The sequence below is a fragment of the Lineus longissimus genome, chromosome 12 (genome assembly GCF_910592395.1).
Source record: "Lineus longissimus chromosome 12, tnLinLong1.2, whole genome shotgun sequence".
In the NCBI taxonomy this organism is placed as follows: domain Eukaryota; kingdom Metazoa; phylum Nemertea; class Pilidiophora; order Heteronemertea; family Lineidae; genus Lineus; species Lineus longissimus.
Genome location: NC_088319.1, coordinates 8,634,110 through 8,656,380, shown reverse-complemented (window position 1 = coordinate 8,656,380; position 22,271 = coordinate 8,634,110). Strand labels below are relative to the sequence as shown.

Below are 22,271 nucleotides of genomic sequence, written 5' to 3'. Positions count from 1 at the left end.
CTTATTCACGGGAATCGGGCGTTTCCAGTGATATACGACACTTAAATGGATTGTCCTCATGCATTCACTTTGGAAACGCATTTTAAAATAGATGTCACGTCCTGTTAATGGGGCACGTCATCATCGCGTACATTTGGGAAAAACTCCCTAACGAGACCGGAGCAGACGGCTGAAAGTAGTTTAATTATTGGCCGCTAGGGTTCAGAATGTCGCTCACCCGAATTTTTCACGCAACTTTTGCTAAATAGAGCTAGTTCTAGTTTGTAATTCATTTTGATACTTCAGATTTGGGTAGTAGACTAAAATAACTTAGTCGTCAGTGTGGTTTTAAGCAGGAAAAACGTATTTGTTTTTCTTAAAGTGCCTTTTTTGGACGGGTGTGTGCGATTGTTTTGTTTTTATGTCACGTGACCTCGACCATGTCGACACAAAATTGAAATAAACCACCCTTTTCTGTCATTATTCAGGACGGATATTTCTCTAATAAAAATATTAATATAATTGGCCAATTTCTTAGGCATATGATGTAGCGAATTCCCATGAAGATTTAAATTTAATTTAACTTAATTTCAACCAATGGGATAGCAACCACCACCGGAAGATCGCGGAGAAATCGGTAAACTCAACGGAGTTAATTCAGAAAAATACCAAAAAAAATTGTTTGTAGGATATACAATATTTACTCTCTTTATTTCTCATCAAATCAGTATATACTCCCACACACACCTCCTAAAGGGGGGCTTATGAATTGACAAGCGGGTATAAGAGGAAACACCAATCTTGACATTGGAGGCGTTGATTTCGTTATTTACAACGATTTCGTCAATGTCATGGCGTGTGGGAGGATGTCGACGGTCTGGTCCCATTTATAATGCAATAATCTTGAAAGTACATTGGTCTCAATGTTTATTTCCCCGTTTCCATGACAAAATCCTACCGTGAAACCTGAAACCACTCGTCCATAACACAAGCCATTTCAATTCGATTCCCCTGATTCTGCAGGATGTTAAATCGGGCATTTCATTTCTTTAAATAAATCATAAGCGTCGCATTTGCTCCTAGCTCTGTTCACCATCCGAAGAATGGCAATATTGCCAATTGGGTCGGACAATCGCGGAAAACCCCAAATATCATACATTTCTTCCTGAATAATTCTTACAGTGACCATTCTCCCATGAAAGACAGTTGCTTACGCCTCACAAAAATTTTTAAAAAATCGAGGGTCAACCATTGAACTTTTGAGATATGTTGAATTTTGCACAAATTAGCGAAAAACGCACCAACTGGCACTGGACGGCATTTCAATACGGGGCCGACGCACATCCCAAGTTCATTGTACAAATACGTCGACAACAGCAGTCAAATGCGTAGTTTCTTGTTAGCCGCCTGTTGAGTAGCGCTCTAGGTTTTTAGAAACTCCAAAAAACATGTCTTTGCCAAAACAACTGCTAAATCAATACTGGCATACTGTGAGGACCAAGAAATCAATGATTTTTTAGGAACTGCGGTTAGGGCTTGGCCGCGCATGAATACAAAAAAAACTCCCTAATGAGACCTTAAACTATTCACGCTTATTAGACAAATCCTACACTTGGGTCTTGGGATCATTATGCTTATCTCCGGGCACAAGTACCTATCCTTCTCCTGTTGTGTTTAGTTTCCTCCCGACATTCTCCCCACCTATTTTCTATACTGCGTCAGCGTCTGTTGGGTCAACTGCCATGATGGCATCATCCTAACTATACCCCCCCCCCTCCCCACCACTAACTACTCTCCATCATTGACATTGTGCGCTAACCAACTGCTTCTTCGGTCAACTGCCATGATGGCAGCATCCTAACTATATACCCCCCCCCCCCCCCCCACCACCACCACCACCACCAGCGCCACCACCACCCGAGTCTTCTCGCTCACCAGCCTTATTAACGAAGAGCTCCCTGTCAAGGCCTGAGCCTTCCTCATATTTAAAATATAACGTTTTATGAGAGAAAGTGGCACTAATTCGGCCAGAATAAGATTTACAGTCTGAACTGGGGACACAGTTATGGTGTTTGTGGCATTTGTATGACACACCCAGTATACCGTCATGATAGTCGCGGATAATGTTCTGCACAATTTCTAATGAGTCAGTGAGCATGGCGCTAAGAGCCAGTTTGTAAACCCGAGTATAGTCAAATAAATACGTTATTAGAGAGGTTTCGAGCCATCACATTTAGCTGGCCGACTACGTTTAGGTCATCAGTTTTTGTGGTCTAGTGACGTATACACAGATTATTTCGAGAAGACCTATCTGGAACTACAAAGATAAAGGTGAACGTCAGACGAGTAGAAAAACAGCGTGATTCTATCAATAATGCGATGATCCATGATTAATCGGTCACATAGATTATAATTCAAATGAATTATTGATTTCCATGTTCATTTCATGTGCGGCATTATTTGGTCCTTTGGTGTAAAATTTGGCTTTTGAATGTACGCATGTAACCGTTCAAAATGCCTCGTTTCTTTACAAAGAAAGGCGGGTGCAAAAGGTGTTTCGAAGTCACACGGTTTGGTGAACGATGACTATTAGGTAATCAGTTTATGCTGTGCTGTGACGTATTACACCCAGTACTATAAGTTGACGGGTTAAGATCCATAGCAAACGACCAGTAGAGAGCTGGATACACACAACATAGAAACGGTTAGTAAACATGGTACAAATTGCTTGAATAAATTTACCAAATCAAATTTATTGCATACATTTATTTATTTGGGCATGTAGGCCTAACATTTCATGCACTGGGAATGATGTGGATGTTGTAGACCTACTAGTATTTCGCTTTTGAAATGCCGAGACAAGCAGAGGAGCCATGTGTAGGCCAGGAATGGTTGAACACAGGCAAAGGGTTCCACATAGGATCTATAAAAAGCCTAGGATTCTATGAAAATTCATTATACACAGTGTGTCCCAGAAAGTTTTCGCTCATTCTTGTCAAGGAATGAGGGACACACTTTCTGCGACGCCCTATAAAGGCGGGGCCAACGAAAATGGTAACTAGGATTTCCATATAAATGTTTGGAAAGAAAAATATTATTTTTGGGGTACTAAAATAATTGTGATTATATTTCGGAGAATGGACGCTGGCGAAGGGACATCGGCCGCAAAAGCCAAGCCGATTCGCTTTTATCCAGCCCTGGATATTTTTCTGTTAAGAGAGATGGTTGCAAGGCAACCATCTTCAAAGGTTGGCTGGGATACTCTACATAAAAATGTAAACGCAGCCTTGCAGCAAACAAACCTTAACCATTATGTAACCCTCCGAGCATGCAAAGACAGGGTTCGAACCTTACAAGAGGCATATAGAAAGGACGAAATGAATTCCCTGAGGGCGTAAGTATGTTTCTAATTTGCATCATTGCCATGTTTGTAAAGTGATTTTTAATGTAAAAGATAATTTTAACATTCAGTTTTGCTCCAAACAAATCTTGAAAAGTCTTGGGGTCTGTTTACAAATTTCTATGGTGCCACAGAAAGTTTCTTCCTTGCTCCTGGTATAAACAAATTCTGGGACACTCTGTTTACAATTTATATGGAAATACAATAATTTTTATGGGGAAGTTTTGCTTGTGTAAAGCACTTCATTCTGTACAGTCGTTTTTCTTTCAGGTCCGGAACTGATGAGGAGTTCAATGAGAGAACCCAGCTTCTGACCGAGCTGGCCGAGCTAGTTGATGAAGAAAAGTCCAAAAAGGCGGCAGACAAGACTGATACTGATATGAAAGACAAGCAGGGCAAAGACATTCGCAAGGCTGCTATGGAAACACTTGTTCAGACAAGAAAGAAAAACGACAATGATGAACAACAAGGTTAGTTAGACACAGATTCAGGCCTAAATTTTACTCCACAGGTTGCAAAACGTTACTGGTTTTATGTGGAAACCTTTGACTGCATGGGAGTAGGTGTGATTTAAATTGTAGTCATAGGAATGAAGGTCCTAGGAACAATAGTAATGGTATAGATCAGGAATTTTTGTTCCCGCATCTATGCTACAACAATATAGTAACCCACAAGAATTTAATTATGGTAATTTTGTTTTCAGATGAACATGCTACCCCACCACCACCAAAAAAACGGTGTGCTGATACATCCGCAGATTATGTGCAGTACCTTAAAGAAAAATTGGAATTGGACAAAGAACGGTTCAATGTCGAACGCATGGAAAGGGAGGCAAGGGTCGAGAAAGACAAACAAATGATGGAATTGATGATTTCTTTTGCAAAGAAATCATAAGGTGTTAAAAAAGTGTACCCCCCCCCCCCCCCCCCAGCTCTCTAAATCTCATGGAGTGAGTTTCACTCCATATTGGGTCCCGGGAAGGCCCACTCCATGAAATGGTCCTTCCCGGGACCCAATATGGAGTGAAACTCACTCCATGAGATTTAGAGAGATGCTCTATTGTCTAATATTCCTGGCTCATCACTCTAAAAACGAAAGAATCGTATTTGTGTCTAAAGAGTTGTTTTAACTCCCAAAGAGCGTGTGTGGTCAGTTTTCTTTGAAAGAGCACTAACCACACAAGCTGTTAAAACAACTATTTAGATGAAAATGCAACTCTTTAGTTTTTCGATCCAAAGTACAAAATATAACTTGCCATTATCATTTCGAATGTACATGTACAGTCCTTCAAAAAAGTAAATGGACACACAAAAATCAAATTTTCTTGAAAACGGCTGGTGATAAATCGATGCGGTTTGCTGCATTTGATAGGGCATTTAGTTGTGCATCATGATATCTACCACTTGGAAATTTGCTATTTTACCTATAAGTCAATTTTTTCGATTTATGAAAGGTCCCAAAATCAACTTTTTTATCACGCATTTTTTGGGGGCAAATTTTATATTGACTGGAAGCTTCTGTTGAGTTATGAGTGAATATCTAAGAAATTCCACAGTTTTCACTTGAATCTGCAACTTATTAACCCAACATCCCATTTATATTGAAATTGCTGACATTCAACATGCTCATCGGGCCTATTCACAAAAACTGAATTCAAAATTTTGGAGCGTGTGACCGGGTTCAATACACTAGCATGTTCGAATTCAATAGGCTTGGTGGTGAAGATCACCAGGGGGTTTCTCCAAAGTAATTCCAAAGTCAATAAACAAGGTGCAAAATTTTGACATAAAATGCTGTTTTCCCACCAATTAACACAAGATATTTTCATCACCTTGATGGGGACGTGGGTTTTTCATCATGTTGATTCATCCTATCAAGAAAAAGTACGAAAAAAATCGGAAACGAAAAAGTTGATTTTTGGGGCCTTTTGTAAATCAATAAAAGTCGGTATTAGATAAAATGGCTAATTTTTATGTGGTAGATACCATGATGCACAACTAAATGTCCTATCAAATGCAGCAAACCGAATCGATTTATCACCAGCCGTTTTCAAGAAAATTTGATTTTTGTGTGTCCATTTACTTTTTTGAAGGACTGTACATGTATGTTACATAAGGCCTATATATTTTGGCAATAAAGCAGTCATTGTTCAGACCTTTGTGTTGGACTTTGTTTTCAAACATTTCAGACCAGATAGTTCTCCAAGGTTGGAGGATCTAGGTGGAAGTACTGACTGGTCTGGTTACCATAGAGACATGTGCGGCAGTTGAGGAGCAGGCCACCAACCATGTAGTACTTGGCCACGGGAGACAAGAGAACCTTCAAATTCTTCCGAAAGTCAAAAAATGCAAAATTTCGGACCAAGTTCCCAAATTCCCATTCCACACACTCGCGCACGGAAGACATCCTAGTGTTGAATTCTTCCTCTCCAGCCATTAGATTCGCCCCTCTGAATGGACTGAGAAGATACCTCCTGATCGGATACGCCGGGTCCCCATAAAGCGAAAATGGAACACCACCTCGATCGGTTGCATCTCTATACTCCATCTGTTCCATCAAGTGACTTTCACGAAGTAAGGCACAGTCGTGCCTCCGTCCTTCCATTGGACCATAGAGATGTCCTATCAAGCCACATGGTAGGACCACCGATTGAAATTTAAGCGCATGTATTCGTTTGTGGCCTTATAACAAACACGCTGGTGGATTGTTGGCCTACAAATCGGGCGTATGGTTCCATCAACAAAACCAATGCAGTTTCGCAGTGGTGCGCCTTTCTCGTGAACTGCGTCTGCATGTACCTGGAGTTGTGCAGGGTCGAACCATGGGTTGTCTAGTGTCCGCAAACGGTGCTGATGGTCGTTATATAGAAGATCAACTGTGTGGTTGATGATCATGGAGAGGGAATATAAAGGTCGGCCAAAAAACTGTTCCAACTCACAAAGTCGATTTGGATACGCAAACCTTCTTAACACCATGCACAATGCGTCAACTCCACTGCAACTAGTGCAACCATTCCTCACCGTAATCTGTTCAGGGAGTCCCAGCAACACAGACAGGCGAACTATGTCGTCCTTCCAAAAACGAAAGTTTTTCCAGCACTGGAACATAGTTTGGTCCGCCAAGTTTAATCTTGGCCACGCATGATCATAAGTTATGCCTCTTGGTGGGTCTAAATTTTGATTGGCTAGGAGAAAATACACAAACTCGTCATCCTCATCTTCCATTGCCATTTGCATCAAGTCCATGTTGTTGGCCATCCCTCGAATCTACAAAGTATATAGGCCTAATCGTAGGCTTAGAAGAATGTATATTCTAAAAGGCCTTAGTCACAGTATATCATTGTTTCTAATACAAAATACATTACGCCTCGTTTTGATCGGAGCGGTCTTGGTATCGTAACCAATGACCGCCTGGGTAGGTATAAAATTCTGAATTTTAGCAGACGAATTATTTTCACCAAGAAGCAACGACTCAGCCCCACAAAACAATGTCAAGAACACGAGATTTTGAAGTATTCCCCGATATATTGGGATTTGTGAAGTAGGGAGGATACCCGAGGACTCTTTCGAGGTCGTCAGTCAGGATTCAGAAGAGGTCAAAGACGAGGAAATGGTAGAAATCGAGCTAGCAGACTGGGAATTCCCTTGCTGCGTGACGTCATCTTCACGAGCAACAATATGGCGGAGTTCCGGACACCAGGCTGGATCATTCTTTGACGAAAACGGAACATATATACCTTTCAAATCGTATTTAATTTGTTTAATATTGAAACTTTTTAGAATAGAAATTAATACCTCGCTGTCGGTCATTGGTTGTATAATCAAGACCGCTCGGGTAGACCTCAAATTACGTCCAAAACCCTCGGCGAAGCGCCTCGGGTTTTGGACTGCATTTTCGGTCTACCCGAGCGGTCTTGATTATGCAACCAATGACCGCCAGCTCGGTATTAATTCCTGAACCCTTAACCTATAGGCCTACCTAATATAGGTCTGCATGTATGTACATGTACCCCTAGTGCAGACAGGGCCGACCGCATAGAAACTCCGATAGTGAAGCCGTGTTAATTGTCCTAACAGGGCCTGACAACATATACGGTAACAGAGCCAAAATATTGACCGCATAGAAACGCTGTTAAGATGTTGTTAGTGAAGCCCTCTGTTAGACTATCGGTAGTGTTACGAGACCATTTGCCGGGCCCAAGGTTGATGTCCATTACCATAAGATCTATTGTTGCGCTTTTATTGGCTCACTGTCTATAGTGACCATTAAAGTTGCATGGGTTTTTTAACCTCATTTTGCGATAACCTCGTTTGTCCATAAGGGCTGACCGATTCGGGCGCAATCGGCATCATTGGCTGTGTTTGGCATCATAGGTGTGTCTCGTGAAGTGATTTTGGACAACAAACCATCGTATATATCTGTTTTTTTCGTTTTTCCATGTAATTTTGCCACGCCCCTTTTCCAGGGTGTTATTCATATTGATTTATTATGGTCATATGTACGTACATTCGTACAAGGGGACGAGCTTACTATGTTCCAACAAATCGAGTACATTCGCAAAATGTTGATTTTTTGGAAGCGTGTGAGTAGTGCAAATCGGCCACAAACAATTTATTCCATTTGATTCCATTTGATTCCATCGACAAATATTTAAAGAAAAGAACGAATATCGTGCCAGTTCGATAGTTTCAGGTTTTATTAGTAAGGTTTGATCCGGGGGTGTGATAATGATATGCTACATTAGCCGATAATCAACCTGGGATCGATGAAGTATTGCAGGTGTATGACTGTATGCAACTTAGCTTATGGTGAGCATTCGGAACGAGGTAATCACCGTAATTACCGTCATCCCCGTCATCCATTAATGTTTACATCGTTCACTGCTTGCTTTCCGTACAAAATCAGTAAGTTTTCAGATGTCGAGGTGATGAAAATACTCATCGAAGTGTCAATTAGTTATCTGTGAATCGCTGGCAGCATTGGTATGACCTGGTTTGGGTGACACTGACTGACAGAGTTGCACTTGCAGCCTGATGCGGATGGCCGGTGAATTCTGAAGTCAACGTATACGTATAGGCCGGACATCCTAAACAGCGTCCACCAGCGTCCACCAGCGTCCACCAGGTTTCAAAGTTATCAAAATTATATTTTCTTGACATAAATCAATAATATTATCAGTGCAGTGCCCTAGTAAGCGCGCAGCGCCTTTAGGTTGGGGAAAAACCCCCCAAACCCCCTGGTTGGGAACCTGCTATAGTTCCTTCCGCCAATTTTTTGTTTTCTCCGTGTATCTCTTTAGCAGTAACTCAACTCCATCATCATAATAACCGGCAAAGAAATGGACTATGTCCGGACTATCGTACTCTGGCACTCTGGCAGATTCTAATGTAAAGTGCAAGCTCTATTGAACTCGCGCAACTGTCGACATGGAGAGCACCCCCCCCCCCCCCCCCCACCCCCGTCCTTCTGACATGTTTTAGCCAGTGCATTGGGGGATCGAAGGCCCCTCAAACCGCCTATTGGCCTCTCAATAAGTCCTTCCGAGCTGCTTACCCCGGGGCGCTCGAGTGGAACCCCCAAACCTTCATGATGGTGCAGTCCTTTGACACGTTTAACCCAGAGCGAGGAAGAGGTACTCCTTTGATGGTACCCTAACTCCAACCCTCAACCATCATTATCCTTCCTTTCACTGGCATGATATTGGCAAGACTGCCAAGAGGTCGTACTGGTGGCTTCCTTGAGACAATTGCTTGTGGTCGTACCTGAGCAACCAATTCAAGGGGTCAGGGATCAGGTTTTTCCCCCACCAACATGTTGCCGAATGGTTAATGCATAAAAAATTAGTTGGCAAGGGTTTTTGCAGGCCAAGAGACTGGAAGACACTTGACTCTTGAGGAACACCAGACCCCATAAAAACATGCATTCCTCCTTAAGGTGTCTTCGGATCCCACCACGGCCCATGTGGAATTCGTTCAAAAGGTTTATTGAAATCTCAAAATAATTTTTTTTTTTTTTGGAACGCCTGCCCGTCTTTTGGTTCATTATTTCGGGATTATATCCATTTTAAGCATCTTTTGGATATTATTATTAAAGTCTCAAAAATCAAAACACATATGTCGGGGGGGTAAACCCCCAGAAATTGAAGTTTGATTAAAAAACAGTGAGAATAATCGTGTGGTTCTCTCTCGGAGCTCAGAATAGTCGAGTTGCTTCATTCGCGCGTTTATCTCTTCTGGCGGCCATTTTAAGTCAAATTTAAGCCATTTGAAACGAATCCATGGACTTGAGAAACATTGTGTACATTGGATACGTCGTATGCACGTTAACCATAGTAGCGCTTCGCAGAAAAGCCGGCTTTTCTGCTGCGCGCTTAAAATAGGTTATTTAAAACATATTTTGCAAGTTTTATTGCAATATATTGAAAAATAAGTGAATTATCTGTGCTAGAAGGCTGTAGGAAAAACCCGGAGGAAAGGCTGGCGGTATGTTTCTTCTGGATTAGGCCTACCCACAAGTATGTCTGTGAATAATTTAACAATCTGTAATGAAAAAGGTGAATTCACTGATGACGGCTCATCCAAGGCAACCAATTTGGCCCCAGGCTTTGGCCAGGCTTATTTGCCTTCTCTTCCCAACAGCTAGCGATGGATATGAAAACTCCCTGCACTCCTTCGTGTACGTGGTGAAGTCTTTTCAATGTATTTCACTATTTGTAAACAAAGATTAGATTGCTTATGTAAACTCATTCTTATCATGTACATGTATTTTGCAATTAACGTAGCGAGAAGTCACCACTATAACAGATAAAACTTACATCAATACGCCTGCATATTTCACTGGTAGAGTAACCTGGCCCACTAGCACTGGCTCCCGGCCCCCTCACTCAAAATTTTTTGTGACCGCATGCGCGTACGGGAAATGTACGGAAAAGGGTCACTTTTTCAGGTTTGAGGTACGGAGAAAACCCCGTTCAAACCATGAAGAAAGGGTCAATTTTGCCGATCAGTTCCGTTCAATTTCTGTAAAAAGGGTATGCTGAGAGTCCCATTAATGTGCGCCCCGTATTTTAGGGTCCACACCCCGTATTTAAGGGTATCCTTTTTGTTCCGTAAACGACCACGCCGCAGACACGTGCTTTCTCCCGGTTTTTCTCCATCAAAAAAAGGGTGGTAAAAATCAGTCCTGTCCCCTACTTAAGGGGTCTATCATTTTCTGTGTTCCCTACCAAAGGGGGTCACTCTGAAATTCTGGTACAAGCATAGGTACCCCCTAAATTAATGGAGTGAGGGGGCCGGGCACTGGCTCCACCATGTCCACTTGCACTGGAACGACTACAACAATCGTTCGTGCCAACCAACAAAAAAATGTCCGAAAACGAAGACCATCTAATCCGCCGACATTTTTCTAACAAGTCGGCAGTTTCATAACCCTGGTATGCAAAAGTTATATGGCTCTTGAACGAACTCCCCAACGCCTCATTATCCACGTACTTCAAAATTGATGCGGAAAAAATTGCAGTACGCTTCTCATTCTCCGACACTCCCGCCATTTTGGTTTTTTTCTTCCATAACCTCGGCGGACTAATTCCACATCGCCCGCGGAATGCCGAAGACATTAGAAACCTGCACACCAAACGTCGTCGGCTAACTACTTTGCCTCCAGACGTAATATTATAGTAGGAGGAGTACACAGCTTCACACCACAAGTTTGTTGTGGCAATCTACATCATGTCTTTAGTGGCCGCATCAGGGACACCATGCTAAGTCACATAGTGGAGGTGTGTCCGCCAGACTACCGCGTGATTGGTTGACCTAGTTGATATCTGTGTCATTTCTTTGTTTTTGCGACGACCAATAATGACGAATCATCAGCAAGAGTATTGACTTGTCGTAGTGGCCGGTAAGGGCGATGGGACGAGGCCTTATCACTAAGTCCGTAGTGTAACTAGTTGTAACAACCCTTCTTGGTTTATGCACATTTTGCAGTATTTATACCCTTAAAGAAGCAAATGCTTTCAACACATATAATCTGTGCCTCTTAATGATTCAGCGATATCTAGAAATCATCACTTGCGTGTTTCCAGGGAATGTGAAGATTTTTTTCATATTTTTGCATTTTTCTCCAAATATAGGGTTTAAAATGTGCCTTAGCCTGATTATACTTCTAAGCTCTTCAATTAGTACTCGCATTTTAGTCTGGTGGTCCGCCATCTTGGATTCAGTAAGTGAACCAATTGGTCCAGTCCCTGTACACATTGACAACATTATAGCAATCATTTCTCACAGTGAGCCATTATCGCCGAAGGGCTTGTGTCTGTTTATTTCGGTGTGCATGGGGTTCAAACACGCGCCTTTTTCGCAGTAGTTGTTGCATGTGTCTCGCGGTAGGACCGTCAAACATGTCCAAGACAAAACGTACAAGGGCTCCCGATTATTCGGCGGAGGAAAAGCGGGTAATTACCCGCTTGTTTTGTAAGCACAACAGCATCCTGACAGCAAAACATTCGTCAACAATTTCGCAAAAGGATAAAACAGTGATTTTCGCGGATATTCTTCATCAAGTTAATGCTGTGGGTGTCACCAAACGCAGTCTAGACGGCATCAAGGATAGGTGGCAAGCGATCAAAAGAGAAGTGAAAGCAAAAGTTGCTGCGTATCTTCGCAACAGACTTAAAGAAGCCGTGAAGACAGGTGGTGGCGAAAACCCGTACGCAGATGATGACGATCCTGAAAGCATCCTCAACGAGTATGAGAAGCTGGTTTACGCTATTCTCCCCCCAGAGCAAGTTGCAGGTGGGTTTTGTATTGCTTGCATTGTTTTAATGTTCTATAGTTTTTCTCAAAATAAACATTATATCAAATTATGCGCGGGAGATCGAGAAGCGTGTCACATGCATAACATAGGCTCCATCAATGAGCGCGACAACACAGGGTGATTTTAAAAAAACGCACCGTGAAAGCAAATATGTGACATTGGTAGCATTGAAAAGAGTAGACCAATACATTTCGGATGATGTATATCTCATAATTTTATTGTCAGCAGTTTTCAACATATTTCCCCTTGGATCTGGGTTTCGTTTTTTTTAATCACACTGTAGATTAAATATTTCAATATTTTTATGAAATGAATAAAAGATAGGGCCTTTTAGTGAAAATGAAGCGTGTTTCAAAGTTAATATCCCAAGCTGTTACCTGAACCTCACAAGATTTTAATATAAAAACTTATTTTCTGTTTTAACCGTACCACATTTTGTTTCAGGAATTGAAGGAGGATTCGCTACTGATGAGATTGGCTGCAACCAAGAGAAGTTTGGTTCAGCCTCGACGTCGTCAGCGCACTTGGGTGATGATGACGGGAGTGATTTTCATGACGACGACGATGATGATGTGGATCCTGGGCACTCACTTTCATCATCTCCTGCTGGCAACGAAGGACCGCGGGCTTCTAGTACCTCATCCTTGAAATCTCAGCGAGAATCACGCAGTATGAATTGGCGGGAGATCCATAAAAGTCGCAAGGAACATGGGCCTTCAAAACCTACAGTCACTGCTAGCGAGTACTACGAGGAAATGTTGAAAATTGAGGAAAAGAAATTGAAACTGAAGAGAAAGTTTTTCGAATTGAAGGAATCATATTACAAGGATAAGTTAGCTATTTTGAGGTCGGAAAAAAAGACTCGGCCAACAACATCTTCTGCCTCACAAGGTACCCCAAATACAACGGAATATCACACATTGCAGCCTGCTCCATTGTGGCAACCTTATCACTCTTTTGAAAACAACTAAAATGACGGCTGTTCTGAGGATTAAGATGAACTGCATCATGTGTGGGGAATAAATGAATAACGACTAACACATAGTTACACAGGTGTGGTTCTGACGTGTGCACTTTATTTTAATTCTTATTGAACGGTATCGCTAATTGTTGGGAACGAAAAATAATTTAAAGCCTTACTGCATTGAATGTCAAAATTATCACATATATCTGTCGTGACATAATCCGGAAAACCTCAATCGGAGGCTTGCAGACAAATTCTGTATTGTGGCCCTGGTACACTTTCTTTTACAGCGTCATTGCTACAAAAAGTAAATCACCCGAGCTGAAATTAATTGCGTGTTTGTTTTGATCTTATTGTTATCTGTCAGCAAGAATTTGTCAAAATTTATTTCACTATTTCAGTTTTCAATGTGTAATGTCAGGTACAATCAATAAATTCTCACACATAGTTTTATTTCATTATTTCAAATTATTCGAAAGCCCGACGAACTAGTTCATTCCGAGCTCTTATCCCCTCATTGTTGTTCCGGATTATCGCACGGCCGGCATCTACTTCCATGGCATTCATCACATTTTGATCAATCACTTGATTAAAAGGTACCCTTTGTTGAATTGCGAAATTATGAAGTGCACCACATGCTGCAATAATCCGTGATGCTCTTGCTGGCTGAAACATGATAGGCTTTGTCAGACATCGCCATCGCATCTTCCAGACTCCGTTGCACCTTTCAATTGCTGATCGAATACTTTTGTGAGCCATATTGTAACGATTTTGACCATTATTGCCTGGAGTCGCATATGGTGTAAGAAGCCATTTTTTAAGAGGGTATCCAGAGTCCCCAAGAATCCAACTGTCGGGTACCAAGCCATTCTCGAAGCGATCCCATACATGGGAATTCTGTAGGATGAATGAATCGTGGCTAGACCCCGGCCACCTTGCATCCAAGTCGAATATCTTTAAGTCGGGGCCACAGACTATCTGAGTGTTGATCGAATGCCAACCGCCACGGTTTACGAATGCCGCCTCATTCGCAGGTCTGTGCGGACCAATAACTTCAACATGACTTCCATCTATTAATCCTGCGATGCAAGGAAAGCCACGCCCACGTTCATAGAATGCTTGTTTTGCTAGAGTGATTTCATCAGCATCCGGCCACTGTATGAAAGTGTCCATCCGATGGATAATGGCATTGGCTACAGTATGGATACAGTTGCTTGCGCTACGGTTCGACATCCCATGTACGTCGGCAATCATAGGTAGAAATCCTCCTTGGGCAAAGTACCGCACTGCGGTACACAATTGGTGAGAAGGTTCTAGCGCCTTTGACCTGGAAAAAAAACAGGCAACAGTTTTAGCATTTCTCATAGAATGGTGTATAGGAAATTTGTGATCATCGCATACTATGATAAAATGGAGCATACATGTATCAATGTATGGGATACGTACCTGTGGCTGAAACGTTCTAAGCTTGGTTCCAGTATGTCCACAAGTCCACCAAATATCTCTTTAGGGAAACGGTATTTATCGAAGAATTCACCCTCTCGGTACTGTTCAAATGGGTTTATTCTTTGTTTGAAAGTTCTCATCACATCAATTCCTCCGTATTGAAGCTGTTCCTCTACCGCGATGTTGGCTTCGACTCGCCACATCTTGCCCGCCTCGAAGCAAGACCTCAACTAACAGCGCACTAAAGGTGGTCCCGATCACCTTTACTGAATTGACCTACCAGCGCCTATCGATATGTCCTCCGATATCCTAACAAACTTTATATGCGGCTGCCCTAACAACGTTGTTACGTACCGGAGATTCTATGCGGGGATAGTGCCTATCGGCGGATCCTTAAATCGCCGATAGGCCCTGTTAGCGCTATCGGAGTTTCTATGCGGTCGGCCCTGATTGGCCAAGACTGAATGTTATTTGAGCGTTTGTGTGCCCTAAATATTCGAGCCTTAACAGGCTCAATGAAATTGACCTACCCAAATTCAATTCCCCAGGCCTACTATCCACTATTCAGAAAATCCCCAGGAGAAATCAACTAATTAGCAAAAGAGTGCTATCCATAGACTGGCTAAGCGGACAATTTTCGAAAACACTTCCAGAAAAATGTTAGACGATTACTGTTACAGATAGCTAAATGTAGTCGGTCAGCTAAGTGTGATGGCTCGAAACCTCTCTATTATACCCAGAAGATACCTGTAGAGTGGTATATGACAACAGTTGATGACGTAGGATTGTCAAAACCCTGAATCTCATGATGCTTACATCGAAGACTGCGGCGATTGATCGATTCCAGTGTCCGTTTTTTTAAATTTCGGCACTGGGGCGAGTTTGGTCACGTGTTTCATGATTAGACAGTGGCGCCCCTATCGGGAAAACTAGGCAAATGGGTGTTCAAAAGTCATAACAGTTCAGAACTGAGCTTGGAGATGTAGTAATATGGCCAGTTTCGCCATCTATCCTTAGCTTGCAAGTACGGTGGCTCATATAGGACATGCGTTTATTTTCATTATATTAGAAAAATTTCTTAATACAACGCGATTTTTTCTTTCGAATTAGATATTTTTCTCCTGATTTACAACCAACGTCGTAAATATTGTCCCTGCTGCGGAAAATATTTCTCACCGAAGTTGAAAACCTTTCTCACCGTGGGGTGGAAAATATTTGTCACCGCGGTGGTAAATGTTTATCACCTGATTCCTAGGACAGCATGATACCTGACAATTCACCAATCACGCCCGTGATTGCAGGTAAACATTTACCACCACAGTGAGAAACATTATCCACCGCGGTGACAAATATTTTCCACCCCGCGCTGACAAAAATTTACCACCTCGGTGACAATTATTTCTGAGAGGGGTTATAAATCGGGAGAGAAAAAATCTAACTCAAAAGAAAAAATAGCATTGTATTACGAATTTTTTTCAAATATAATGAAAATAAACGCATGTCCTATACGGGCCACCGTATGCAAGGCTATAGATAGGTCGTCTCTTGGACGTGTCTCTTGGCTGAATAAACCGGATTTGTTGTTAATATGTTACACACTCGTCACCCTCGCTATTCGCCCACATCCTTACGAAACAGCCCTGGTACCAAATGTTCTTCTTCTTCCAATACTGGGTTTCAGTCTAAGCAGACCATTAGTCCCAGGCGCATGTTGAACAGATAAAAGCTTGGTTGGTGAATGGTAAAAGTTGATAAAATGTAAGGTCGTGCAAGCTAAAATAGTTAAAATAAGCGCTGGTCTAGGTGGTGAGCATCTTCCTGAAGGCGTCGGTGTTCTCGGCCGTCACTGTGGCTTCAGGTAGGCTGTTCCAGTCGACGGTCGTACGCGGGAAGAAGGAATTTCTTCGGGCCTCGGTGGTGGTGTGGTCCTGCCTGAAGGATCTTGAGTTGCCATGTCTGGTCCTTCTGGTTGTCGCGATGAGGTGGTGTTCAACGACGACCTGTAGCTGGAGGATTTTGAAGAAGAGCAGGAGCCTGGCTTGGCGTCTTCGTTCCGCAAGGATGGGCCAACCTAGGGTGCCTATCATCTCGGTCACGCTGCTGGTGTTGTGGTGCCTGCCAGTTGCCCATCTGGCCGCTCTTCTCTGGACCATCTCTAATTTGTGGACTTCGTTCTGGTAATGTGAATCCCAGACTGGTGCTGCATATTCTAGCTTGGGTCTTACTAGGGTGGTGTAGGCTTGGGATTTAAGTTTTTGGTTAGAGGTTCTAATGTTTCTTCGTAGAAAGGCAAGAGTGGAATTTGCTGACTTGGCGGTGTTGTCAATGTGTTCTTTCCATTTTAGGTCTTTGGTGAAGGTTATGCCCAAGTATTTGGCAGAGTCGACCTTGTCGAGGCAGTGGTCGTGAAGGTGGTATTCAGGCGGTGGTCTTGCTCTTCCTCTCGATATAGGCAGAAGTACACATTTCTCAGGGTGGAATTCCATGAGCCATTCACTTTCCCAGATCTCGAGCGCGTGGAGGTCGGCTTGAAGCTGTTTTTCATCGCATCTTGATTTTATGAGCCGGTACACGATTGTGTCATCCGCGAATAGGCGTACGTGGGACCTGACACACTCAGGAAGATCATTTATGTACATCAAGAATAACAGAGGGCCAATGACGGAGCCTTGGGGAACTCCTGATGTAACTGGTTCGTTCCTTGAGGCCTCCCCTTCTATGACAACCCGCTGCTTGCGTCCGGTTAGAAAGTTGTTGATCCAGCTTCGGGCTTGCTTTGAGATGCCATATCGCTCTAGTTTGAGGAGGATCCTTGCATGCGAGACCTTGTCGAAGGCCTTGCTAAAGTCCATGATGATAGCATCGGTTCTTTGGCCAGGGATGAGCTCTCGATGGACTTGGTCAACAAACTCGATTAGTTGGGTCTCGCATGACCGCTTTGCCCTGAATCCGTGTTGACGGTTGTGCAGGATGTTGTGGTTCTCAAGGTGTTGCATGGTGTTGCTTGCAATAACATGTTCGAGTAATTTGCTGCATACGCACGTTAGGGATATTGGTCGGTAGTTGGCCGGGTCGCTCTTGTTACCCTTTTTGTAGACGGGTACTACGTTGGCCTGTCTCCAGTCTTGCGGTACCTCTCCTGTGTCAAGGGATCTCTGGAATATCAGCTGGAGGATGGGGGCGATGCTGGTTGCCAGTGTTTTAAGTACCTTCGGGCTGAGCTGGTCTGGGCCGGCAGCTTTGTGGGGCTTGAGGTCTTTTAGGAGTTTGAGGATCCCCTGTGTTGACACATGGATGTTTGGCATCGGGGGGGTCTTTTTCTCAGCAATGTTTTTGCACAGCTGTCTGAGTGATGGTGGTGTGACTCTGCTGAATACAGACAGGAACTGGTTATTTAGTAGCTCTGCCTTCCCTTGACTGTCTACCACCGTATCGCCGTTAGGGCTCTTCATCTGCGGTATTCCTATGCTGTACCTCTTGGTGTGTTTGATTAGGGTCCAAAACCTCTTGTTTGCTTTTGTCCTGTCCTCCATGCTATTTGTGTTTGGGGTGAGGATGTCTTCGATGTAAATCCAGTAGGACTGTCTGATCTTCTTTTGTATCTTGGCCCTCAGTTCACGATGTTTTTGACTGTCCTGGCGTGAGTAGTTGTTCTTGTGCTTTCTTTTGCTTAGTGCTGTGCTCTTCTTCATCAGCTTGCGTATGGGATTCGTTATCCACGGCTTTTGATCTTTGCGCCTGGCGGTCTTGTGTGGTATGTTGGCGTTGATGGCATCCGATAGTGCGTTCTTAAAGGTCAAATGCTGAGCTATTTAACCTGTATTTGTGGTGAATTTTCATAATATGCTATCTTAAAAAAACATAATAAACCGGAAGGAATTCAAAAAATAGTGATTTTTTTTTGAAATAAGTGCTATTTGTTCAGTCCTCTGCGAGCTCGTTTTTGAAGGCGCTTTTGAAAAGACCGCCAGATGTGTAGTTACGCTATTCGCCGCTAGGTTCACATTGGTGACGTCACTAGTGCTGTCAAATCCACGATCATTGACCACTACGCAAGTAAAAATGGCGGCTGCAAGCATGGCGAGCAAAGATTGTGCGGGAGATTTGTTTGATGACGATTTGGTTGTTGATGAAGGCAATGGTGTGATTCAACCCTACATGTACGAGCCAGTAGTGGAGAGTGCGAGAGACGATTCAGATTCTTGTTCTGATTCGGGCGAAGGTGATGATGGGGAGATGGAGGATGAGCGACTTGATCGCATCGGAAATATCAATTGGTGAGTTCCAAGTGCAGTGGCAGTGCACTGTGCATGCCATGTGTATAGGCGCGGCATCAGCTGGACATTATAGGGGGCCTATGCTGATATGAGCCATGTCATCATGTGCATGTATTCATGTACATCTCTACATAGGGCTCCATCGTTCACGGATCGAGTGTTGTCAGTAAACAATTGGCGTTTTTCACCTCGAATATGTCGAAACCACAACGTATCTTGAGTTGAGTGAGTTCATTCCACATCGTTATTTTATAGTAAGTAGGATCTCGGAATACTAAGCCTCAGGGTTTGGTAGTAGGCCTACTCGAATGTAGTGAACTCTAGGCCTAATAACTTGGATTATTACTATACTGAGACTCTTCCATTGCGGAGCATTACCAATACCACACCAAATAGTGAAATACTACACACGCGTAAAGACAACAGTTTATTCTCACCGTAACAACTTAAGGCGAAAGCCTTCGACAATACTACATTAATTGATTGATTGAAACAATGCTAAATCTTACTGAGCTGAGCTCCAGGGGCCTGCCTCTCACTCAAATTTGGCCTACCCTTGGCCTGGGCCCTGATTCATTGATGGCAATGGCTTGAACACATCCTAAGCGTCTTCCATTATCTCGCTGAAAGTATTGGGAGGAAAACCTGAATATCAACCTGATACTCAGGGGCGAGAAAATAAAAGACCGCAAAGGGGGGGTGGGGTGGGCAAAAGGATCCTCCGATCCCCACAGCCCAAAGTTCCAAAAGACAACGTAAGCTAATAAAATTGGGGCCGAGGCGACCAACATGGCACCCAACGGCCATACGCTCAATCCCCGTAGAATACGGGGCAAAAGCTTCTGCCCAGAGATCCTAGAAAGCGAAATACGAAGTGGTCTCTCCTTGGCCCGGGAGCTCAATTTATACTACGCTCGACAATAGAAGACGCTTATGGTGTGAACACATCCTAAGCGTCTTCCATTATCTCGCTGAAAGTATTGGGAGGAAAACCTGAATATCAACCTGATATGGATTCCATTCCATATCACCATTCCAGCTTTTTCCCCCAATACCCCATCACCCCATCACCCATCACCCCACAACACCCAAAACCATGAACAGCAAATGGATGTCCACAGGCAAAGCTCATGGTATCATGGGATGGCAGGAACGACAACTTACATAGACTGAAGAAGAAACTTTTATAATATCCGCTTTAATTACAGAAAATATAAACCTTCAACCCATTTGACAAGAGTTTGCCCTTAAATGGCCTGAAAAAATCATCCACATTAACACCGTCTGTTAGCCATGATAATACTTGGCTAGAAACAGGACAAGTATCAGAAACATGGCCAATGACTTCCCGCCATTGATCTAAATTTTGATGAACTTGACCTGCCACAAAATGATCAGGGTTTCGTAGTGGCAGCTCGTTCAAATCAAAACATACACCGTCATTTATAACGCTTTCAAAATCCGGGCATTGGTGGGTGGAAAGCCGAGGTTCACGCCCATCCAGAGTTGTCCACTGCGGCGACAGATGCTTGGATGCTACTGCTCTCTGCGGATCAAACGGAATCTGGAATTCCCAATCCTGGATTTCGTAACCCAAAATGTCCATACCCTAAAACAAAGAGAGCAGTAGCTTTAAAAGTCGCAGCAGACAAATCCGACGGACGCGAAGCCCGGCCCCCCACCCACGTGAAGATGTAAATCTCCACTAGAGCAGAATGCTCCGGGAGGGGACCTACTTCGTTTTTGCCATCTTCGATGCCTCTTTCATTTTATCGCAATCACGATAAAAATGATCTGGTGATTTACAAAAATAACATTGATAATTATTTGGAGCTTGTCCATCCTAGCCAACTCTCTGGGCTCATCAGGGCTACCATTGAACCGTGCGAACAGCGGCAGCAAACTTTTCCCCACCAGGGAATGCTTTTTCTTTAGGGTAGTCGGCTGAACCATCTGCAACACAAGAAATAATACATTACAAAACAAACCCCTGATATTTGAGCACTCAACAACCGCACTCTGCTATACTGGAGCCGCATATGGCTTGACACAAACTTTGACACGTTTATACCCCACGCGCCGATAGAGCATCCACGAACTATACTTCCATACATGGCACCCCCATGGGCAACAACTATGCAAGCCACACTGCACCCCCACGGGCCTGCCGATACCTACGGAACTACAATTTGAGCTTTACACAGCGTACCCCAACAGGCCCGTTGATACCAACGGACCAACAACTCAAGCTTACACATTGCACCCCTACGGGCTTGCTGGTACCCACGGACCAACAATTTAAGCTTTACACATTGCACCCCTACGGGCTTGTTGATACCCACGGACCAACAATTTAAGCTTTACACATTGCACCCCTACGGGCTTGTTGATACCCACGGACCAACAATTTAAGCAGAGACAAACAGAACATATAAAACATAGACATAAACGAGAAATACGGGAAAAGACGAACACCAAATCCAAGAGAAGCAAGATCCGAAAGCACAGAAGCATAGTAGAGGCCAGAGCACGTAGGCCACAAAGCGGAGACTACACAGTAGGCGTAGCCGAAATACGGACAAAGGAAATCGAGAGCACAAAAGCGGCAGAAATTCTACTTACACCGAAGAATACCAAAGGAATAAAGCCCGGTCCGAGTGCGACGAAAGCGAAATACGAAGTGGTCTCTCCTTGGCCCGGGAGCTCAATTTATACTACGCTCGACAATAGAAGACGCTTATGGTGATCGAAATATCATCACTGCTGTATAACAATAACATTTATATCATACTTGTATTTGTAGGTGTCATTGTGGTGTCTGCACTCCACAAGAGAAGGGGAGGGAATCCTTGTGCTGCTCAGACTATTCACCAGTCCAGGCCAAGAAGGATGAGCTGAAAGTAGAGTGCATCACGCAACACCCAGGTTTTTCCAGCACCTGTCTTGATAGATGGGTGCTGGAAATGTCGATGTATCACTACATCGAAGAGCAGGGACAAATAGGCGATGACCAGCCCATTCACAAGTAAGTAATGATGACCACCTCCATCGCTGTATAATTGAAGACAAGAAAAGGCAATATCAATTCAGAAATGAGATTTTTTTCTCCCTTTGAAGACTAGAAATATAGAAAATAGATATAATAAAATGTATCTACATGTATTTAGTAATAATATTACAAGTTTTCAATAAATCTAAAAAAAACTGTCAATTAAATGTACAAACATTGTTTTCTTCCCAACAATTTCAGGTTATATCGATACGTGGCCTATAGGAACCTTGTCCGTTGGGTTTGGAAGAGGTTGGGGAGAAGGAACCGTTTGCCGCTCCCTGTTTGTGCTCGGGACAAGATACGTGCTGCTTGGCCTGCTCCGGACAATGACGGGTACAC

At 43.3% G+C, this 22,271-nt stretch overlaps 2 long non-coding RNA genes across 2 annotated transcripts; one reads left to right on the top strand and one right to left on the bottom strand.

The window, feature by feature from the left end:
• The first annotated feature begins 484 nt into the window (after positions 1-484).
• Positions 485-22,266, top strand: LOC135497320 (uncharacterized). Its single transcript, XR_010448803.1, has 3 exons — positions 485-659; positions 21,684-21,905; positions 22,131-22,266. It is a non-coding gene; the product is annotated as an uncharacterized LOC135497320 (long non-coding RNA).
• On the bottom strand, positions 20,275-21,551 carry LOC135497131 (uncharacterized). The gene is made up of 2 exons (XR_010448770.1): positions 21,503-21,551; positions 20,275-20,833 (listed from the first exon to the last, which is right to left on the bottom strand). It is a non-coding gene; the product is annotated as an uncharacterized LOC135497131 (long non-coding RNA).
• Positions 22,267-22,271: the final 5 nt, after the last annotated feature.